Raw genomic sequence first — 22,930 nt, 5'->3', positions numbered from 1 at the left:
ATATCCTCAAGTCCGTTCTCTAGTAGGTCTGTGTCTTTATTCCTGTCTTACCCCTAGGTTCTTCATGACATTTTTTTTTCTTAAATTCCATATATATGTGTTAGCATACGGTATCGGGAATATTTTTGTCTGTTGTCTTTATAAATCTCCGCCATTTTTACTTCCCTGAGAGCACGTTTGAGTCGCTACTCAAATATTCCTCCTGAATTGCAATTCCTAAGAGCCCAGATAAACTCTTATTTGTAGTTTTCTGCGTTTCTTGGTTGACAAGCCTGTTTATGTGGCCCTCCTCTGACTAGAACATACCCCTTTCGAAACTGCCACTGTTGTGAACAAAATCAGCACAGAGTAACGATGGAGATAAGTTGGGGCCGGGTCGGGGCCGGGAGGGGGTCACAGATCATGAGCCCAGTCCTTGATCTGCCACTTTCTAACTGTGTAATTTTTGGCAAATTAATTAAACTGTGCTGCCTCAGTCTCATCACCTGTGAAACAGGGATTAAAATGTGATCAGATGAGATCAAACTCATGTAGATGTTATGAGGATTTTTTTAAAAAAATGATGAGGGGGCTTCCCTGGTGGCACAGTGGTTGAGAGTCCGCCTGCCGATGCAGGGGACGCGGGTTCGCGCCCCGGTCCGGGAGGATCCCGCCTGCCGCGGAGTGGTTGGGCCCGTGAGTGGTGGCCTCTGAGCCTGTGCGTCTGGAGCCTGTGCTCCGCAGCCTGTGCTCCACAGCAGTGAGAGGGCCGCATACCGCAAAAAAAAAAAAAAAAAAAAAAAAAAATTGCTGAGGGCACAAGACACTGCCTGGCATATAATAGTTACTTAACAAACGGTAGCAATATTTTTCCCCATCGTTTTTTTCATAAACACATACTTGCCTTAGCTGAAGTTTACAGTTTGCATTTTTGAGAATCCCCTGTTGTTCAAAGATTGGGAGGCACTGTCCCACCAGCCCAGCAGGAATGGCCTTCAGTCTGTCCCTGCTACTGATCTTTCTTAATGCACATTGAGCACAACACCCTTCTGCTTGCAAAGCTTTACAGGTTGGCCACCACCTGAGAATGAAGTCCAGACTTAGCACAGCACAGAATTTCCTTAGTCCTTCCCTGCCACTCCCTCTATACAGCCCACATTCTAACAAACTCAACTCTTGCTTCTCCCTGTTCAATAAATCACTCTTTGGGGCCTTTGCTTAGGCTGCCTGGAGAGCACTTACTCTTCATGCCCAATCTCATCTTCGCTGTTTAAGTTTCTCTGGTCTTTCACAATTGAGTTAAGTTTTTCCTTTTCTCTGCTCCAATATAACCTAGTATAGGTAGGCAGCTCTGAAAACAAGATAAATAAGTGTTTGAGAGTTAACCTAATAACTGAGATCAACATGCCAAAGACACTTTATTTTTTTATTTTATTTTTAGTATTTTTTTAAGATTTTTCTTTTTTTTTGATGTGGGCCATTTTTAAAGTCCTTATTGAATTTGTTACAATATTGCTTCTGTTTTATGTTTTGCTTTTTTGGCCATGAGGCATGTGGCATCTTAGCTCCCCAACCAGGGATCAAACCCGCACCCCCTACATTGGAAGGCGAAGTCTTAACCACTGGACTGCCAGGGAAGTCCCTGCCAAAGACACTTTAGAGGTAACATTTCTCCAGTCAGAATCACGAAGTGCTACAATGGTGGTTCTCATGCCCAGAGAGGCATTTTTAAAAATTCGTTGGATGTTTTTTGTCATAACCATGATTGAACATACAGTCACTTCTGCTATAATGCTTGTTTTGAAACCATAAATTTATTCCAAGGAAATCAATATATTAGGGAACACATTTAGCATAAGGTGAATGTCACATTTGCTTTTTGCAAAATTTCATCAGTGGGAAAGCTAAGATAAGGTAAATGACTGCATCCAGTTGAATCCAGATGCATGAGAATACACAAAATACACACACACACACACACACACACACACACACTTCAGACATCTACCAGCTACCTCAGTTTACCATGTATGTTATCCTACAAAGTTATGTTTTATTGTTCTTTGGCATTTGTCAATATATATATATAGACACAGATAAAACACTTTTTCAACATCACAAGTCTGTTTAAGCATTCTGGTTCAAAACTCCAAGTAGTACTTACAAAAGAGAAACCACTTGAGGATCCTAATGGAAATTGTCAATTATCCTATTGGTGCTAGTAGTGTCGGGTTTAGCGGTTTCCAACATCACTGCAATTTCCAAAGTCTTCAGTTGCCAGATGAAACTCCCACTGCAGATGAGAAAGCTGGAAAAGAATTTCCAGCAATAATACATAAGTTAATTAAAGCAGAAGGTTATAAATTGGATCAAATTTTCAATTTTGATGAAATAGATATCTGTTATAAACACACGCCGTGAAAGACCTGAATCTCAAATTCAAAAACGTGCACTGGGATTAAAGGCTGAGAAAGAGCTCTGAAAGGATAATGAGTCATACCTCTCTGCATCTGGTGTTACAATTCAGAAAACCCTCCTTCTAGTACCTCACCATCATTTTCAAGTTGCAGCCCTTCCCGTGCCCACTTCCCCAGACAAACTCCAGGTCTTTTGCAAGGTAAAGTGCCGTATTTATCCTAGATATATTTTCTTTTCCTTTTTCTTTTTTTTGGCTGCGTCACGCAGCATGTAGGATCTTATTTCCTGACCAGGGATTGAACCTGTGCCCCCTGCATTGGAAGCACGGAGTCCTAACCACTGGACCACCGGGGAAGTCCCCTATCCTAGATTTTATGCACATATTACCATTGAACATATATAAAATTGTGCTACCCTTTTTATTAGGTTTCTGTCTTTAAACATGTTGATGACAAAACTTAGCCCATTCTTCCCTATCATAAGCCCTATGGTTCTTAACTGCAGAATTTTGCATAGTAAGTGTTTTTTAAGGAGTGTGTGTGTCATGTTAAAGTAGAACTAGCTGTACCACTGATACCTAGTGTGCAGATGCTAGGAGTGCTAGACGTTGCCTATGTGGGAAAACCCCCAAATTTCATGTTGGCCACTGCTTCCCAGTGTCCCTTTTGGCATAAGCATAGATGAAAAACTATATATAATTATCGGAGCCTAGAACCCAACTCAATTTTACATATAGACTAAAAATGTTTTCGGTTGTAAGGTCATAAAAATAAACCATGGGAACAAATAAACTCCATAAATTTCCAATTATAGGATTACCTATAATTTAGGTTATTACAGAATAATGTTAAAGATGGCACAAAGCCTTCTAAAATTAACAAAAATGTACCTACCAAGAACAGAGTTTTGGAACTTTGAGGTTCACGTACAGTACTCACTGGAGGAGCACGTACCTGTAGACTCACTAATTTTGATTTCTGCTGTTGTCCTCAATTCCAGCGCCAACTTCTCTCTGTTATGTGCATTAAAGTTTATTGTAGGCTCAACAAAAAGTTTACAGTTTGATGCCCGCATTTATTAGTGGTGTTACAAATCAATTCCAAAAAAAAAAATACGTTGGAAACACAATAGTCAGCACAAGCACAATCCAATAATTTGTGAGCAGTGTTGGCCACTTTCCACGGAGGAGTGCCTGGGGAGAATGGAGGGGAAACTTCACAGCTAAGTAGTCACTGGTCTTTTCACTTATTGGCTTTTAAATAGTGCAATATATTGTAGAGATATCCCCAGGTAAAGCAGGGGTGAAAAGGGCCTCAAAACATGGAAAAAGTAGAATACTCATCTCTATAATGTTCAATAAAATAATTCATTTCTGATATACGATGAGAAGAATCATGGCCATGTGAGTTTGAAAAAACTCACCATAATATTAAGACTTTTGGCGATTTTCTCACAGCTGGGACATTTGTGATTTAAATCACCTAATTTAGTTCTTTGCTCCTTTTCCTTTTCAATAATGTTTTTTTCTTTGTTTTATTCTAAAGCAACTGTGTATGTGTTATCCATTCTTTAATAGAGATAATAGATTAAATGGAAATGCCAGTGATTTATGATGATTGCTTCTTTGACATATGTAATTTAACTCTCTTGGTTATTTGAGATTCTACTGCATTCAGTTACTTAAAAAATATTTTCATGTGTAACTGTACATGTGACCTTATAATGCATTTCATTTGGAAAATGAGGCATCACCTAAAGTAGTATCTTTTTAAAAAATTCCCAGGACAGTAAATGAGAATTGATAAAGCGTGCATTCATTTCAACTCAATTCCAAAACCTTGCTACATGTTCAGCCATAAACTAGGTGCTACATGGAATACAAAAGAATTCTACTTTAGACCGTGTAGGTGACAGTATGCAGTCTCTGAGCATGAATAGTTACATTATTTGCTCATGAACAAAGACATACACCTTGGGACTGAATATGAATCTTTAAAAATCGAACTTGGGATATTAACAAATGAAAGATCAGATTTTCCTGCTAAAAGCAGAAAATGAACAAAATAAACAAACAGATTTTAAAAGACAAACCCACTGGGATAATATGAGGAAACTGGGTGGAATAAGAAATAATCAAGGACCCAATTTTCAACCTGGGTGTTCAGAAGAGGGAATGTTAATGCTTCAGCGACAATCATGTAAGATAGCTTTTTAAAAATAATTCAGTATAACAAATACCAATGTCAAGATAATTGCTGAAAAGAAAAGACGTCTGAAAATATTTGCTAAGCTAACTACAATTCTTCTTTTAAAACACTCAAGAATTGAATTTGTAAATCTAAGAAAAATGGGGACATTTAATCTTTATGGAAACCCCTAAAAATGAGTTCTGATTCATTTACAAGGAGCCAGTAAATTTACAGTGCTGGCCTTTCAGGGAGGTGCATAAGCCCCTAGGTTTCTATAGATGGGCATGAAGTGATGGTCTTGGCGAGGGTGGCAGTCATCTTCTGGGGTACGTGGCAACAGACAGCAGGGCACTAGTTTCTGGAAAGATCTAAGTAGAAAAAGAAGTAGAAAGACCCCACTCCCAGGAAACTAGAGTACCTCCTGAGCACCACAGGAGAGATTCATGTGCTCAGAAAAGAGAAATTAAGAGGGAAGTTTGAGAATCAAATAGACCCAGGTTCCAATCCAGACATATGATTTGGAGAAGTTACTATACCTCTCTAGTTTTAGTTATCTAGGCAGTAAAATATAGAAAACTGCAGTACATATTCTGTATACTACTTTTGAGAATTTAATATGTTGCTTGGCATATAATAAACGTTGCCCCCCAAAATGCAGCTTGTGTACTAAAGTTGGTCTAATGTTGTGCTGATAGAACTAAGGAAAAGATGGAAGACAAAGGTTAGGGCAAAGCTAAATGTGGCAGGGGGGTGTTGATGGCTCCAAAGATAAAAGGATGAAAGGGCAAGTGAGGGCTGGTGAGCACAGCAGGTGACCACAGGAGCCAGTAGGGACTGGGTGAAGGAGATGCAAGGGTACCAGGAATGTCTTCAAATCATTAAGAACTGTGTTTGGATGGATATGTCTGCCTTTTCCCCTCCCCTGAGGACAGTGTCCATAGCTTTCACTGGCTTCTCAAAGGAATATGTAACTCAATTAAAAAGAGGAAACGCTGGGAGAGCATTTTCCTCTCTTCATGATTAAAGCACTGCAGTGGAAGACCAATTCATTCTCTTATTTTTAGGGGGCTTCTTTCCTGCCACAGCCAGCTCATTTAAGTAAAACAAACAGGTGCATGGATCTGCACAGCATGTTCATGGCTACTGAGTGTGAACTTGGGCTTCTCTCTGCGAGAAGTGCGATCAGCTGAAGAAGGTGTGACTGAAATGAAGAGATAGACTTTGACATTTACAGAAAAAAGATTGTCTGAGATTCAAAATCTGCGGTTGCATTTCGTGATCGTGGTGCTACTGAATCTTTTATCAAATTTGAAATTGTTTGCATTCGTGAGTGCATAGCATTCTTGCCAGGTAAAGCTACTTTAATTTGGTGAGCTCAGGCCTGGAGTGTATTTTATTTCTAAATTTATTACTTTTCTCAAATTTATTCAGTTCAGGAGGTTGTAAAGTGGATGCCGATGCCTCTTATAAGGTAAAGATGTTGTTTACTTTGGCCAGCTTCAAACGCTTTTGGAAGGAGCTGGGTGTCAATAAATACAAATATAGTTGCACTGACTTCAATTTGGTAGAAAGAAATTTGGTTCTGATACTTTGAACTGCAGTTTTTAGCTCATGACCCCACTCCAGCTGTAATTCTACAAAAATTTTCCATTAAGGGCAGAGCACATTAATTTTATCTTTGAGGTAATATGTACACTTTATTGAAGTCTTTCATACGTTTTTAAAATTGTTATTGTTTTTTAGACTATCAGATGTAAAAATATATGAAGTCTATTCAAACATGGAATAACTCAGATTGTTGCTGCTTAATAATCCTTTTCTTTTCAGTGAGATCATTCAAGTTTTGTTTCTCCCCTAATATGAGCTCTCAACGAGCTTAAGCAACCAGGGGTGACATCACATCAAGTCATCTGGCTCAGGATAAATTTAGACAATATTTCTTAGTAACTGTTTTGGCTGAAATTCATACAGAATAACATCCTAATAGCTATTAATATGGTGAAAAGTTCACTGTCATCTATCAGAATGCATAGCACCCAAAGAAGATTCACCATCGTACAGTTTCATTAAATTAGCACCTTTGACCCAAAAGTTCCAATACAAGAATTAACAAGAATAAAAACATTTTTGCATCAAACCAAAAAGTCCATGACATACCAGATCCATCTATGTCCCTTCATACATACATGGTCAATAGCTTTGTTTCCTTTTCATTACATTTTTTTTACATTAATATGTTTTATTTGGGAAGATTGTTCATATATATTTAAAGGTTTCTAGTTAATAAAATTCTATTTATTCTGATGGGAAGCTCAAACAAGTCTTTTTTAAAAATTTCTGTGCTTTATTGAGAAAAGGAACATTGACATCAAAAACGTCGCCACAAACCCAAATCAGGTCTCATATCTGTGATGTTATTCGTGATGACTAAGGTGATTATTGGTGAGCCTGGCACAGTGTAAGATCTGAAAGTCTTTCTGAGCCACCAGGAAATGATTAAATTATTGAGATACAGAGGATATAATATGAAATCAGAAGAGCTGTTTTAGGCTACTGACTCGTCCACTTACTGACAGATCCTTTGTGCACTTTCCCCAGTCTCCCCTAATATTGAAATTTTACAAAAAATGGCACATTATCATCACCAGAATATTTGCATTGAACTTATTCACTCACCCAGTTTTACTTGTTCTCATTTATGTGTGTGTGCATTTAACTGCATACAATTTTATCCACTACCACAAGGATCTCTTCTGTTGCCCTTTTATTATCAAACCTACCTTCCTCGGCCCCTCCCCCATCACTAAGCTGTTCTCCATTTCCAAGTTTTGTCATTTCTAAAATGTTATACGAAATGGAGTCATACAGTTTGCAACATTTTAGGTTTGGCTTTTTTTCACTTAGCATAATTACCCAGAGATTCACTCCAGTGACTGCTTGTATCAATAGTTCATTCTCTTTTATTTCTGAGTAGTATTCCACGGTGTTGATGGAATAGCATTTGCTAAACCATTCATCTGATGAAGAACATCTGGATTGATTTCAGTTTTGCATTTTTGTGAATGAAGCTGCTATGAACACTCAAGTACAGGTTTTTATGCAAATGTTTTCATTCCTCTGGGTTAAATGCTCAGGAGTGCCATTGCTACGCCACATGATAATTGCGAAACTTTTTCCAGAGTGGCTGCACTATTTTACATTCTAATATGCAGTGTCTGAGTGGTCCAGTTCCTCCACATTATCACCGGCATTTGATATTATCAGTATTTTAAAAACTTTATCCATTCTGACATCCTTGTAGTGATGTCTTATTGTGGTTTTAGTTTGCATTTTCTTGATGGCTAAAGATGTTCAGCATCTTTTTTTTTTTTTTTTTTTTTTTTTTGGTGGTACGCGGCCTCTCACTTGTTGTGGCCTCTCCCGTTGCAGAGAACAGGCTCCGGACGCGCAGGCTCAGCGGCCATGGCTCACGGGCCCAGCCGCTCCGCGGCATGTGGGATCTTCCCGGACCGGGGCACGAACCTGTGTCCCAAACCCGTGTCCCCTGCATGGGCAGGTAGACTCTCAACCACTGCACCACCAGGGAAGCCCTGTTCAGCATCTTTTAATGTGCTTATGTACCATCTGTATATCTTTCTGGGGGAATTGTCTCTTCATCTCTTTTTGCCTATTTTCTATTTTAATTGTGTGTTCTTTCCTGTTGAGTTTTGGGAATACTTTTATATGCTACACATTAGTCCTGTGTTGGATATCTGATTTACAAATAATTTCTTCCAGCCTGTAGTTTATCATTTAATCTACTTAACACGGTCTTTTGCTAAGATGTTTTAAATTTAGGATAAAGTCTAATTTATCAAGTTTCCCTTTTATCGATTGTGCTATTGATGTCAAGTCTAACACTTCCTTTGTTTTGCTCTAGATCCTTAAGATTTTATCCTATTTTTTCCTAAGAATTTTATAGTTTTACATTTTATATTTAAACCCACATAATTAACCAAATTTGAGTTAATTTTTGTATCAAGTGTGAGGATTAGGTCAAGCTTCATTTTTTTTTGCTTGTGGTTGTCCAATTGCTGCAGCACCATCTGTTAAGAAAACTGTGCTCGCTCCACTGAAGTGCTTTTGCACTTCCATCAAAATTAAGTTATATTTGTGTGGGTTTATTTCTGGGTTCCCCTTTTCATTCCAGTGGTCTATATGTCTGTTCCTCCAATACTAGACTATCGTGAGTACTGTAGCTATAAAGTTTGACTTTTTTGGTGAGAGTAATTTTAATCATTTCCTTCTTCTTTTTCAAGATGATCTTAGCTCTGGTAGAGTCTATGAATTGCCATATAAATTTTAGAATAACTTGACCATGTCTATAAAATCTCCTGCTGGGATTTTGATAGGAATTGCATTAAATCTACAGGCCAATCTGAGGAGAATGGCCATCTTTACTACATTCATGAGTGTAACATGAACATGCATGTCTCTCTATTTATTTAGGTCTTCTTTTATTTATTTTATTAAGATTTTGTAATTTTCAGCATACAGATCCTGCACATGTTTCCTCAACTATAAACCTAAGTATTTTTTTTTCTTTGGAATGATTATAAATGGTGTTAGGCTTTTGGTTTCAGTTTCTGCATGTTTACTTTTAGTATACAGAAATGTGATTAAATTTTGTATGTTGCTCTTGTATTCTGTGACATGACTGAATGCACTTATTAGTTCTATGAGTTTATGTGTAAATTCCTTGGGATTTTCTATGTAGCTAATCATGTTGCCTTTAAATAGAGATAATTTTATTTCTTCCTTTCGCACTGGCATGCCTTCTATTTCTTTTTCTTCCCTTACTGCACTGAGTAGAGTTTATAGCATTATGTTGAATAGCAATGGTAAGAGGAAACATCCTTGTCTTATTCCTGATCTTAGGGGGAAATCGATCAGTCTTTTACCAGTAAATCTAATGGGTATATTCAACTGACATGTTCTTGAACAAATCAGATCATCAAATTGTATTCTGACTCATTTTCGCATCTGTAAAAATAGGGAGAATCATAGAAAATATGTCTCTGAAATCTGTTTCTAGATAAACCAGTGATGGTGTGAAAAATGTAAACTAGCAAATGAGGGAGTTATTTTGGCAAAGACTCTCATGAGATTTTGAACCAGAGGTTTCTTCAAGTTCACCAAATCAATAAATACTCAGAATATCTCACCATGTGACTTTAGGCTTTAGACATTTCAGTCTTCTCCTTGTCAATTTCCTATTCTATAATTCAACTTTTTAAAATGGATCTCAAAGACTCTTCCAGTTTTCTTTAACTCTGTGTTTTATAAGCTCTATTCTGGGCATTAGGTCAGATACAACGATTGAGACTGTTCTATATGTGTTTAAAATGTAGTTACAGACATAAGATCTATACATGTAAAAATATTATTTAAGATATATTGTTAGAATCAAATTGTGGTCAAATATATGAATGAAAGCTTGCTAACTCCATGAGAGTAAAGACTGAGGAGTTGATTTTAATACACTATTTATCCCCAGTGTCTAGAGTAGAGGCTCAATGAACATTTGCTGAATTAATAATGGGTAGCACAGTAGAATTATAAAAGTTACATTTGATATGGTGCAATTTCCAATGAACAAAGAAGCATAGCTAACTAATCAAAATGGATGCTGGTTGGTATGCTGTACCAGTGTGCACCCTTGATATGATCCATGGGTGCAGATCCAGGAGAGGGAGAAATTGTTGGGTGGCTAGAAGAGGTGCCAATGGAGCTGGGCTTCAAAGATTTGTAGATTTCAAGTGCAGGGGGAGCGGGATGGTATTTAACTAGGGGAAATTATTTGAGTAAAAGCACCAAGGTTAGAGTTCTGGAGAAAGCAGAACAATCTGGTTTAACTGGAGGACAGGAAAAGGGATTTTTAAATGTAGTTTGGCATCCAGGTATTGGAGGGTCTGACACTTATTACTTTTTACTGTTATCTAAATATTCGTGTACTTTTCCTGCTTCAAAACAATAATAACAATAAAACAAAAACTTCTGAATGTATTTTTTGATCATCTTCCTTTTCATTATATTAGGTTAATTAATTTTTAGAAGTTCAGTTTTAAAAACCATTAACCATTTAATAAAAAGTGGAATAATGGTTCAAAATATAGAAATTATTTATTATAGCAATACTTAAATGTTCTTATAAAATCAAATGAAACCTATTACCAATATTAAAAAACTGAAGGAAAGACATTGGCATATCTTGACCATGTTTTTCTTAGAGCCTGTATAACCTATATTGGTTATCTCTTTCTATAGGAGGAAATGAAAACAGCTAGTAAAGTTTTATGTGGTATGAGTAATAAAGAGAGTGGGAGGGTCACTTTATGTGCTTATAAATAAATCATATTAAGACTCCTTCATATGTTTTACAGTCCTCCTCGACCCTGTTTTGATCTAGAAGGCATTGAAGAGAAAAGCAAGTGGGAGCCATTATTTTGTTACATAGAAGAAAGGGCTAATAATTGTTAAATCCAGGACTTGGCCTCTCTTCTCTTTTTATGTTTTCCCAGCACTATCAACTGGGACACAGACTGTCTTCTATCAGAATCTGGAAAAGTGAGACTTAATCACTGATTTTAAAAAATATCTGAAAAGGGGCTTCCCTGGTGGCGCAGTGGTTGAGAGTCCGCCTGCCGATGCAGGGAACACGGGTTCATGCCCTGGTCCAGGAAGATCCCACATGCCGCGGAGCAGCTGGGCCCGTGAGCCATGGCCGCTGAGCCTGCGCGTCCAGAGCCTGTGCTCCGCAACGGGAGAGCCCCGCGTACCGCAAAAAAATATCTGAAGGAAAAATTATTATTATAGAAACAGACAAAAACACACATTTCACTATTTGATTTGAACCTGGAATCTTATCGTATACATTGTATATACTGGCAAAGAAAGCCTGTGATAAGCGAGGCACCAAAATGTTTTTCTCGCTTAAGCAATACACAGGAGATCTCAAAACTGCACTATTGTGTTTTCTTCCACCCAATAGCACAATTGTTTCTTTCTAGGAAAATCAAAAGATAAAGGGTTGCCTCTAAATGATGAAAATGCAAATGTGGCATTCAGTCTTATTGTAACCTAAGTTCCTTTCTTTCTCTTAAATTGGGAAGGTTTGACCCACCAAAATAATACAACGCATTCACCTTAAGAATTGCTTTCATGCCTTTAAAACGTTAATCGATCATCTCCTAACTAATCCAACTTTTCCCTCTGAAGGGCCATTGCAATTATTGGAGGGGAACACAAAAGCGTTTGGAATCCTCCTTTTCTTTAGTTTTAAAAGATGCTAATCTCAATGGTAATCTCCATAGGCCAATTTGTTAAACGGAAAATTAGTTTAATACTTGGGGAGTAGAACTTTTAATTAGTTCAGCGCCAACATCATTGTGGTGTTTGACTAATTGCGGTCATTTTCCCTTTTAAATCCTTTTCTTATCTCCTGTATCTTTCCAAAGCCCTTTAGCATTCTGTGATTTTTTTTACTATTATTTCATTCTTTCTTGTATCCTTATATCTGCTACGTGATCACTTACACTGCTCTTCGTGTCATTATTTTTTAATTTAGTAACATTTTTATTTAATCAAATAAATCCAAAATATTACCATTTCAAGATGTAATCCGCATACAAATGAATAATATATTTTATATTGATTTTTACTGAGTGTTCAAAATCCAGTGTGTAATTTACACTTACAGCACATCTTGATTTCAAAGTTAAATTTTATCAGATTATTTGATCTGTATTTAGATGTTATAAGATTTACAGTTGAAAAAGAGATTCACGTGCCCAAGTTGCTCCAAATACACCTTAAAAATTTTCAATAACTGAATCAAATATCAGTTTTTAAAATTAAATATACACTAATGAAAATTAAATTTAAAAATCCCTTTCTTTTTATTGTAATAGAGCTGCTGTAAGATTTGCATATAGGTTTCTGTGTGAACATAATGTTTCATTCTTCTAGGGTAAGTATCCAAGAGTGGGAATTTTGATTTCTTAACTTGAGGCATTTCAGGATGAGGTTTTGCTTTGATTACCTAGACTACTAAGGCATTAAAGCCACCTCAATCTAATGACCTTTTTAATTTGACAATTCAGTTAGATTATTTTGGCATCATCTGCATTTCATTCTAAGATCTCTTGACCTTTTAAACTGCTTTCTAAAAATTCGTACATGTTAAGGTTCTTTCTTTGATCTGTAAAGTTCCAAGGGTTTTGATAAATGCATAGCATCATATGCCCACCACTACAGTATCATAAGAAATAGTTTCACTGCCTTAAATAAATCCTCTGTGCTTCACCTACCCTATCCAAACCCAACCACTGATGTGTTTACTGTCTCTATCATTTTGCCATTTCCAGAATACCATATAATTGAGATCATAAAGTATGTAACCATTTCAGACTGGCTTCATTTACTTAGCCATATGTATTTAAGATTCCTCCAAGTCTTTTTGTGGCTTGAGAGCATGTTGCTTTTTACCATCAAGTGAGACTTCAGTGTATGGATGTACTATACTTTGTTTTTCCATTCATCTGTTGAAGAGCAACTTGGTCACTTCTAGTTTTTGGCAATTATGAATAAAAATGCTATAAACATTTGGATGAAGGTTTTTGTGTGGACATTAGTTTTTAAATCAGTTGGGTAAATCGGGAGTATAATTGCTGGATCATATGGTAAGACTATGTTTAGCTTTGAAAGAAATTGCCAAGTGGTCTTCAAAAGTACCACTTTGCATTCCTAGCAGAAATTAACAAGAGCTTCTATTGCTCTGCATCCTCCCCGACAATTGATATTGTCAGCTTTTTGGATTTGAGGGTAAAGTCTTAATCCAACATGACCGCTGTCCTTACAAGAAGAGGGAGAGGCACTCGGGAGGCATGCACACAGAGAAAAGCCCATGTGAGGTCACAGCGAGAAGGCAGCCATTTGCTAGCCAAGGGGAGCGGCTTCAGGAGAATGCAAACCTACCAACACTTATTCTCAGGCTTCCAGCTCCAGAACTGTGAGTAAACAACTTTCTGCATTTAAGCCATCCAGTCTGTGGTATTTTGCTTTGGCAGCCCTAGCAAGCTAACATACTAGGTTTCATATGTTTTTCTTCTAGAAGTTTTATAGTTTTTAATTTGATATTTAGGATTATGATCCATTTTGAGTAAATTTCTGGGACAGGTGTAAGGTCCATGTCTGAGCCAAGCAGTGTAGATACTACAAGATGTCATTTTTATTCAGGAGCTAAGGGAGAGTCAAGTCATATAAATTCCTACTCTAAAATCTTCACACCTAACTTTCCAAGATTCACATTTTCTTACATAGACCAGCCTCCTCTCGGTTTCTTCAGTTAAGTCAAAAATACGTGTTCCTCTTTGCCCATGTATTTTTGCTTGTTAGTATATTTCTTGAGCTGTTTTCATATTATTTCTTTCCTTTCTGTGAATTTTTTTTTTAATTTGGAGCATCAAGTTGTAAAGATGTGTGTATTTACCTGACAATTATACTACAGTTAAGTTGAGAAGGGTGAATCAATAGCTTGTATTTGTTTTTAAAATTAAATTAATCCTGGACAAGAAAACAAACAAAAATACGGATGTAGAACTGTACCCACACCAATTATTGGAAAGACTTCTTTTTCTATTAAATTGTTCTTGCACCTTTGTCAAAAATCAGTTGACTTTTTGTGTGGGTATTATTATTTTAATATTTAAATAAGTGAATTTGAATTTAAAACTACGTATTATCTGCAATTATGGTAATAATCCACCTAGCTCAATATTAACTATAAGGCTATAAACGGATCTGTATAACTTACTGAATTATTTATCTCCAGCTTGATTTATTTTTTTCATAGATGAGTTCAGACTGATCGATTCCTTGAAGAGAATACTTCAATTTAAGGAAAATACTAATTATTTTGATTGGCATTTGGGCAGGCTGGCTCCAGGCCAGAATTTTGCATGTGATCTTTCAGGTCCAACCATAGGCAATTACAAAGTCCTTAGTTGAGAGACCCCACATCAGACCGGGTGCACAGACAGTGCACGCCAAAGGGGGTTGCAGTTAGACTCCACTCCAGTTGGACTCCACACTTCCCAGTCCTGCTTCCTGCACTTACCACACATGCATACTTTTGCCAATGCAAAACTTTAACATGTTACAGTTGCTTTGATCACATTTTATCCTTTCTTCTTGTTTCTTTGATTCTCTACATTCCATCTGGTTATGTAAACATTCTCATGGTTTTAAATTTTCATTTTCTTCACATTGGGGTGAGGAAACTGGTGGCGTACCTATTTTCAGAGATGTATTTCATTTGAGTGTAATGAAACTAACACTAGATACATTTAAAGCATAGACTCTATAATTTCACTTTTATTTATTTTCGGGATCTCAAGTCTAGTTCCTTGTAGCTATGAAGTATTGCATCTATTTGCAATCCTCAAAAGATTCTACGGAATTTTAAGCCAAATTTACTTGGAGAATATTTTTTCCTAATGCTTCAGTAGATTTGCACAACAGCTGCTGATTCTCCTTCAAACAGTTTGGTAACATGAAGATCTGGAAAAAGTACCACTCAGGGCTCCTTCCGTATACCAGGTCTGGAGTTTGCCACTTGTAATTGAAACGTAAGCCACCACAGATTATTTTATAAGTAGTAATTCCATCTCCATCACTGTGTAAAATCAACTACTTAAAAAGCTATTACATGTATTTATCCAGCTGACACCTGCACACATGAATACACAATATTTCAGAATGGAAACATATTTGCAAATTCATTACAGAACACATCTTCTCTCTCATATTAAATTCCACAACAGAAATCATAGTAGATAAAAGGGTAACAGACTCTATCCTACCTATAATGCATGCATTCAGGTTTATCAAATGAGACTCTAAATTATCATAACTTAGAATTTTAAATACTTGAATATAAAATAGCTTCAGCTAATACTTTCTTAAAATGTTGATGACACATATATATACACAATGCACACACATATGTATTCATTTTTTAACTAAATGCTATTCTATATTAAAAGTATCGGGTCTCTCCTGGGGCAATCTGAATCTTACTACAAAGAGAGTATAGAATGCCATTGATATGGATCTGTGTGGCCATTAATGGAGGTGCTATCAGTTGGTAAGTTTGGTTTCAAAAAGTAATGTGTGTCCTTGCCTTTATGGAATTCACAAACCAGTAAGAGAGACATATAAACAAAGTTATTGGAAGAGAAAAAGTAAGTATATGAATAGAGGTAAGTGCACTGTTTCAGTTAAATATAGAAAGGATGAGTCAGAATGAGTCTGTCTGGATAAGTCAGAAGAACTCACAGAAGAGGAGATCACTGAGCTGAATAATGAAGGAGAGTAGAAGCTTTGTAACTAAATAGAGAAAGAAAGGGGGTATTTTAGGAAGAAAGTATATATTGTGTAAAGTCATGAAATTATGAAAGACTAAGATCTGTTTGACAGAAGGTAAGTAGTTTGGTATGGTTGTAACATAGGATTCACATGAGAAAGAAGAGCCTCTCTTACTGAGGATGAAATAAAGTTCCAATGAAAATAAAGGTAATTGGAATATCATACCATCCAGCACTTAAAACAAAATTTTAGGATTTTGAGGAGTTTCTGCTTGTTTGGTTTTGGTTTTGCTAATTAAACTGAAATATCTAATTCAGTCATTAAGCAAGTGTTCACTGAGAAAAGCCTGAGATAAAAGTAAAATAAAGTATACGCAACACACCTGAAAAAGGAATTTCATTAAAGATCTCTACCTATATGATTGACAACTACCTTAATTAACATATTTTCAGTGTGAAAATGATATGGGGGTATCTGACTATATAACGGACCCATCCAAAGGAAAAGGCCTGTAGGTATGCATGTTTGAGGGTATCCCATCAAAGTAATGAGGAAATCTCCACAAGATTGTCCTTAAGAAAAGTCAGCCACTCAGGAAGCTACAGCCACCAGGGTGGACCTTTTACTCTGCTTTTTAGTGCATCACTGTTAAAAATGAAAGTACAACCAAGGATCACCAGACGTTTAAGAAAGGTTTTAACATGAAAGGGACCCAAACAAATCAGTAGGAGAAAATCTTCAGAGGAAACAGAGAGAATGCAGAGAGTGGTAGAAAACTTCAAAAATGAGCTACTGGGGGCCCCACTTCCTGTGTGGTGCCCAAGTAATTTCCTACTAGACTGAACTGCCTGTATATTAGGTCTATAAACTCTGGACAACATATGAGAAACAACTACCTCAAGACACTAACGAATGAAGAAAAGTAGGTAGATTCTGGAAGGGAGATGACATTTGGAAGAAGACACCCCCCCACCTTTTAAAATGGCTTTTAGCCTAAGAGCAGCCTGAAGTTGTCACCACATTGAGTGACTAACAATAAGCAAGAAAACAGGTAGTCTTTCTGGCCAGAAGAGAGGACAGAGTTTGGAGCTATCAGAGACTCTGGAGAGGGAAGGGGAAATCCTAAAAAAGGTGAGAGCAAGGGAGAGAGATCTCCAAATGCTATGTTTAAGCTTTGCAAAAGATACCTGGTTGACCCTTACGCGTGCACATGTGAAACAGAATCCAAGCAGCACAGAGTCCAGTATGAGATCAACCAAGTTAACTACCTACAAAACAAAATTTGACACTATTTGAAGGAATAAGGCAGAACCTAGACTTTCTAAATCATAGAGTTCATGATAATGAGGATATAATACAACATTACTCAGCAAAGAAGAATAGGAAAATATGACCCATTCTCAAAAGAAAATAGAGACTCCACCCATTAATGACCCAGGTGTTGGAAACAGTATACAGGATCTTAAAGTGGATTTTTATAACTATGCTGAATGAGCAAAGTGTACTCATAATAAATGAAAAGATAGAATAAAATTAAATGAAAATTTTAGAATTTAAAATACAATATTTGAAATTAAAATTTACTGAGTAGATTTAGCCAAATGGAGATAGCAGAAGAAAAGATAAGTAACCTTGAAGATAAAGCAGTAGAATTTGTCTAATCTGAAGAAGTGGAAGGAAAAGAGAGGAGAAAAAAGGGTGAGCACCTCAGGGATCTGTGAGGCAATACTGAAATGTCTAATATACATGTATAACTGAAGGAGAACAGACTGAGAGAAAAAATATGTGAAAAATAGTGGCTATGACTTCTGCATCTGGCTAATATGAATGACCCAACCATTCCACTCCTAGGTATTTACCCAAGAACGATGAAAAGATTGTACATGAATGTTTATAGCACGTTTCTTTGTAAGGGCCCTGAAGAGGAGACAATCTAGATGTTCTTCAACAGGTGAATGCATAAACATAATGTGGTATAGCCATACAATAAAATACTACTCAGCAACGAAAAGGATCGGGCTGTTGATATATACAGTAACATATGAATCACAAAATAGTTACACTGACTGAAAGTAGCTAGACAAAAAGATGGACACATTGTATAAATTCATTTACATAAAACTCTAGGAAATGCAAAGTAATGTATAGTGTTGGAAAGGAGATCAATGAGCTTGTGAATGAGATGGAAGGTGGGAGAAATTATAAAGACAAGAAAGCTTTCTAGGGTAATGGATACGTTCATTATTTTGATTGTGTGGTGGTTTCCTGAGCATGTATGTCAGTGTATCTAAATGTATACTTAAATATGTGCTGATTAGGATATGCCAGTTACACTTCATTAAGCTGCTTTAAAGTAAGCAGGGAACACAAATGTGAAAAATGAAAATAAAAGCGAACTTTGGCTCATCACAATAAAATTACTGAATGCTAAAAATAAAGAGAAAATCTTGAAAGCATCCAGAGAAAAACAACATACTCTAATAGGTGAACAAGGTCATGGAACAACATACTTAGAGTTTTGATTGACCAGAAAAAACATCTGACAACGCAAATTTATATATTCAGCAAAAACAAAGAAGGCTAAATAAAGGCAACTTCAGATAAGGAAAAGAGAATTCGTCATCAGCAGATATGCCCTTTGAGAAATGCTAACGGGAATTCTTCAGGCCGAGGGGAAATAATACTGCATCGAAATTCAAACTTCAGGAAGGAATTAAGAGCACTGGAAATAGAGTTTTTTCATAAGGCTAAAAGGGTCAGTTCGTCGGGAAGACATAATATTCATAAGTGTTTTTCTCAGAACAGCTTCAAAATTAATAAAATAATGATAGAATTGAAAGGAGCAATAAATGATTCTACAGTCATAGTTGAAGAATTTTTAACACTTTTTTTTAGCAGTTGATAGGACTAGATAAAGAAAATCAGTGAAGACATAGACGGATATGAACAAATTACCAACCACCTTGACCTAAATGATGTTTATAGAACACCACATTCAGCAACTACAGAATATACACTCTTTTCAAGCACACATGATATGTTCAATATGATAGATCATACACTGGAAGATGCAACAAGTCTTAATAAATGTAAAAAATTGAAAGCATACAAGATACGTTTTCTGAGCATAACAATTAAACTAGAAATCAATAATGATGCAACATCAGGGAAAATCACTGAAATCATTTAAAGCCCCTCTATTTTCTTTAGCAAAGAAATTAGAAAAGACTTTGAACTGAATAATCAGCATAAAACCATAAAGCTTTTGAAGGGAAACACAGGATAATATCTTTGTGATTTGTGGGGAAGCAAAGTTCTAAAACCTGAAGCAATAACCATAATAGAAAAAACTGAAAAGTTAGACTTGGCAGAATTAAAAACCAATTAACAGAAGGCAGCATTAATAACTTGGGCATGCCACAGATTTGAAGAAAATATATATTGCAAAACACATATCTGACAAAGGACTGGGATGCAGGGTATATAAAAAAACTCCAACTCAGTAATAGAAAGACAGCTCAATAAAAATGAGCAAAGAATTGAACATACACATCAACACGCACGTGATACAAGCACATGAAAACGTTCTCAACATCATTAGTTGTCAGATTAAGACTACATAGACATACCACAACACACACATCAGAATGACTAAAATTAGAAACGCTGTCAATACCAAATTTTGGTAAGGATGTGCAGCAACTGGAAAACTCACATATTGCTGGTGGGAATGTAAAATGTGACAGCTATTTTAGCAAAAGATCTAGCATTTTTTAGTAAAATACATGTTTACTAACCTACGATCCAGACAAAAAAATGTATATACTACGCTGCTTTATTTTTATGAAGTTCTAAAACAGTCAAAATCAATCAATGATGGAAAAAAAAATTGAACAGTGGTTCTTCTGAAGTGGTTTTAGGATTGGTGATTAGGAAGGGATATAAAGGATCTTTCTGGGATGATAATGATGTTCTATCATGATAGGCTTTGCATTATATTTACAAGTATTTGCATATTTTAGAACTCAGCAACATTTGTGCATTCGATTGTATGTAAATTTTACATCAAAGGAAAAAATACTTAAATATTGAACTCTGTGGCAAGAGTGCTTACACTGAATACAGTTGTCTGCAATTTACTCTAAGATGCATAAAACCGTATGGTATATCAAAGTAAGAATAAATACGTGAAAGAGCAAGTGTAATAAAATATTAATCCAAGAATCTAGGTGATGGGTATATTGGCATTTACTCTAAAATTCTTTCAGTTTTGCTATATGTTTCAAAATTTTGCTTAAAATTTTTTTCAGAATCTAAAGTGCTATAACCAACATCTTTAGAGAGAAGAGAAAGCATAGCATTTGGGTACACTGGGCCTGCAGGATGCCAGGGCTGGAAAGGTCTGTGCTCGCAGCCAAGACTATATTAGGGATCTTGGAAGCGTTGCCAACGTGTACGACATTCAAGAAGCCACTAACCAACTCCTGGATGTGAACTTTCATGAAAACCAGAGATCTATTCAAGTGACAGAAAGTGGCCTCAGAGTGAACATGAGCATCTCCAAGTCACTATTAGAGTGACTGTACCCACTGGTTTTGAACAAACAGGGGCAGATGAAGTGAGAAAGAAATTCAGGTCATCATGCAAAATCAGCAGAGACCAGGCAAGATATATTTTGACGTTTCAATGGAAAGTCTGGCTCAGGTTCATTGTCTGAGATCAGTTGATAACTTACTTGTGGTTGTTCAGGAGTTTAAAGATTCTAATTCAAAGGGGGGAAAAAAGGAAGTTCTAAAGGATTTTGAAGAATTGACTGGGAAACTCCTGCACTCCGATCCTTTGAAAGTATGGAAAATTGACGCCAGTTTCAAGAAAAAAAAAAGGTGTAAAAAGATAAATCAGAATTCATGTAAAAGGAAGATGGATAATGGACAAGGAGACAAAATTGTTGAGAGAGTTGTTAAAAAAGAGTTTACTAACAATGCCTTAAGTTCAAAAGAAGAAATTCATTCTCAAGTGCTGAAGTTTAGAGTCACATGCAACAGGGTAGAAGAGAAACATTGCTTTACTGCACTAGAGACCACAAGAGATTTGGGGGGGGCGCTGTTCAAGATTATTTTAAGTGGAAGGCTGACATGACCAACTTTGATGTGGGTGTTCTTTGAATATCCATGATAATGAAATCACTGTGGGTATTGCATTGATAGAAGAGTCTCCACCAAAGAAATATCACACATTTTGGATTTGCAACTCTCAGATCTTCTCTTGCTTATGGGATGCTCCAGCTCTCTTCCCCTCACCCTACTGATATAATAGTTGATCTGATGTATGGACGAGAAACAAAACAATAGAGAGGGCGACTGAATGATCTCACTATTATTATGTTGTTGGTAATAATAATCCAATATACCAGTGGCTATGATTAGAGCAGCAATTACATCTAATTTTTATTGACAAAGAGCCAAATTAAATAAGGCAAACTAAAAAAAGAAAAAAGAAAAAGGCGGCAAACTACCCTGGGGCTTGCCCAACGATGCTGTTCAATGGGATATCTGCAAACTGGCTCTGTGGATATATTGTAATGTTATTTTGAAAAAGGATGGACTCCAAGAAGAGAAATTGGAACCTTTATCCAGCTTGCCTACACTACACGAATTAGTGGAAGGTACATCAGAAATAAATTAAACATGTATGAGGCATTGATTGAAGCCAGGGACGCAAAAAGTTGTACAGGGAAATGTTTCCTTCATCAATGACTACATGGCTCAGCTGTGATTATTATATGACAGTATTAATGTCACATTGAATTATTAACCAAAAATGACTACACTAGGTGAATGGAGGAATGGGTGTATAAGAGAATGAAATCCTCATGTTTCATAGTGTGAAGTCAATACATATTAATATTGAAAGAATCAAAAACAGTAATATGTGTTATAATTTAGGAATTTGATAGTAAATACCAGAAGAAAGTGACCTGAACAGCTTTTCTCTGGGAAACACAAGTCAGAGGTGAGGAAGAGACCAGAAGACAGCTTTTTAAAAAAATGTGCGATAAGCTGTGTAAAGTTATTTGACTTTAAGTAAACAAATAAGAAAGTAAAATTTAATATGCAATGATGTTAAAGAATGGTATCACTCAGATGACTCTTTGCTGAGAAAATTCATTCCTCCAGCTCTAATTCTTATTATAAAATATAAGAATCTTAATGTTTTTCTCCATGGGAATAGGTATGGAAAAGTTAAGCTTATTAACAAGAAATTTATGAGTATAAACTTTAGCGAAGCAATGTACATTTTCCAGTGAATTTATTTATTTATCTATTTGGGCATATGAGAAAACTCAGTGATGTTTTCTAGATCTCTCTGCACTCAAGAAATTTACCAAGGCTACTGGAAATATGAAAAGTACAAAAATAAAAATGGGAGAAATTTTTACAGAATATTGAATTTACTTAGAAGAAATGGTTGTGAAACTTGCTTTACTGTATTCTGTATAGATCTAACAAAATATGTCACAGACGTAAGTTGATACAGATTGATTTCCATAAAACACAGCTTTGAGCAGGTCACTCCAAGCTCAAAAACATAACTTCTGTCTTATCACCTACAAAATAAAGCCTGAATTTCTTGACATTTAATGCTTTCTATGCTCCACCCGAAAAACGTATTTCCTAGGTAATTTACTGCTGTTCTCCTTTGTGTACCCTTCAGGATAGTCAAAATGAGATTCCAGCAGTGCCTCTTAATCAATCCTTTATTTATTGTCTCTATGACTGTTTGTTTGTTTGGTTTTTGTTTTCCATTGACTAGTCGGCATCCTCTTCCCTCATCTCTAAAATTCTGTTTATCTTAAAAATTATTATTTTATCCTAAGAGTGTTTATATATTAAATTTGCATAATTTAATTTAGTTTAAATATATTTATGCTTACGATT

General features: G+C 36.1%; 1 pseudogene across 1 annotated transcript; it reads left to right on the top strand.

Annotated features, from left to right (window-relative positions):
- The first annotated feature begins 354 nt into the window (after positions 1-354).
- LOC309835277 (tRNA (guanine(6)-N(2))-methyltransferase THUMP3-like) lies at positions 355-21,343 on the top strand (annotated as a pseudogene). The gene is made up of 2 exons: positions 355-438; positions 20,375-21,343. The product of its transcript is annotated as a tRNA (guanine(6)-N(2))-methyltransferase THUMP3-like (transcript).
- The last annotated feature ends 1,587 nt before the right edge of the window (positions 21,344-22,930 follow it).

The sequence above is a fragment of the Grampus griseus genome (assembly GCF_964374135.1).
Source record: "Grampus griseus genome assembly, chromosome: 17".
Classification (NCBI taxonomy): Eukaryota; Metazoa; Chordata; class Mammalia; order Artiodactyla; family Delphinidae; genus Grampus; species Grampus griseus.
Note: the sequence above shows the minus strand (reverse complement) of the source record. Positions and strands in the feature narration are given on the sequence as shown.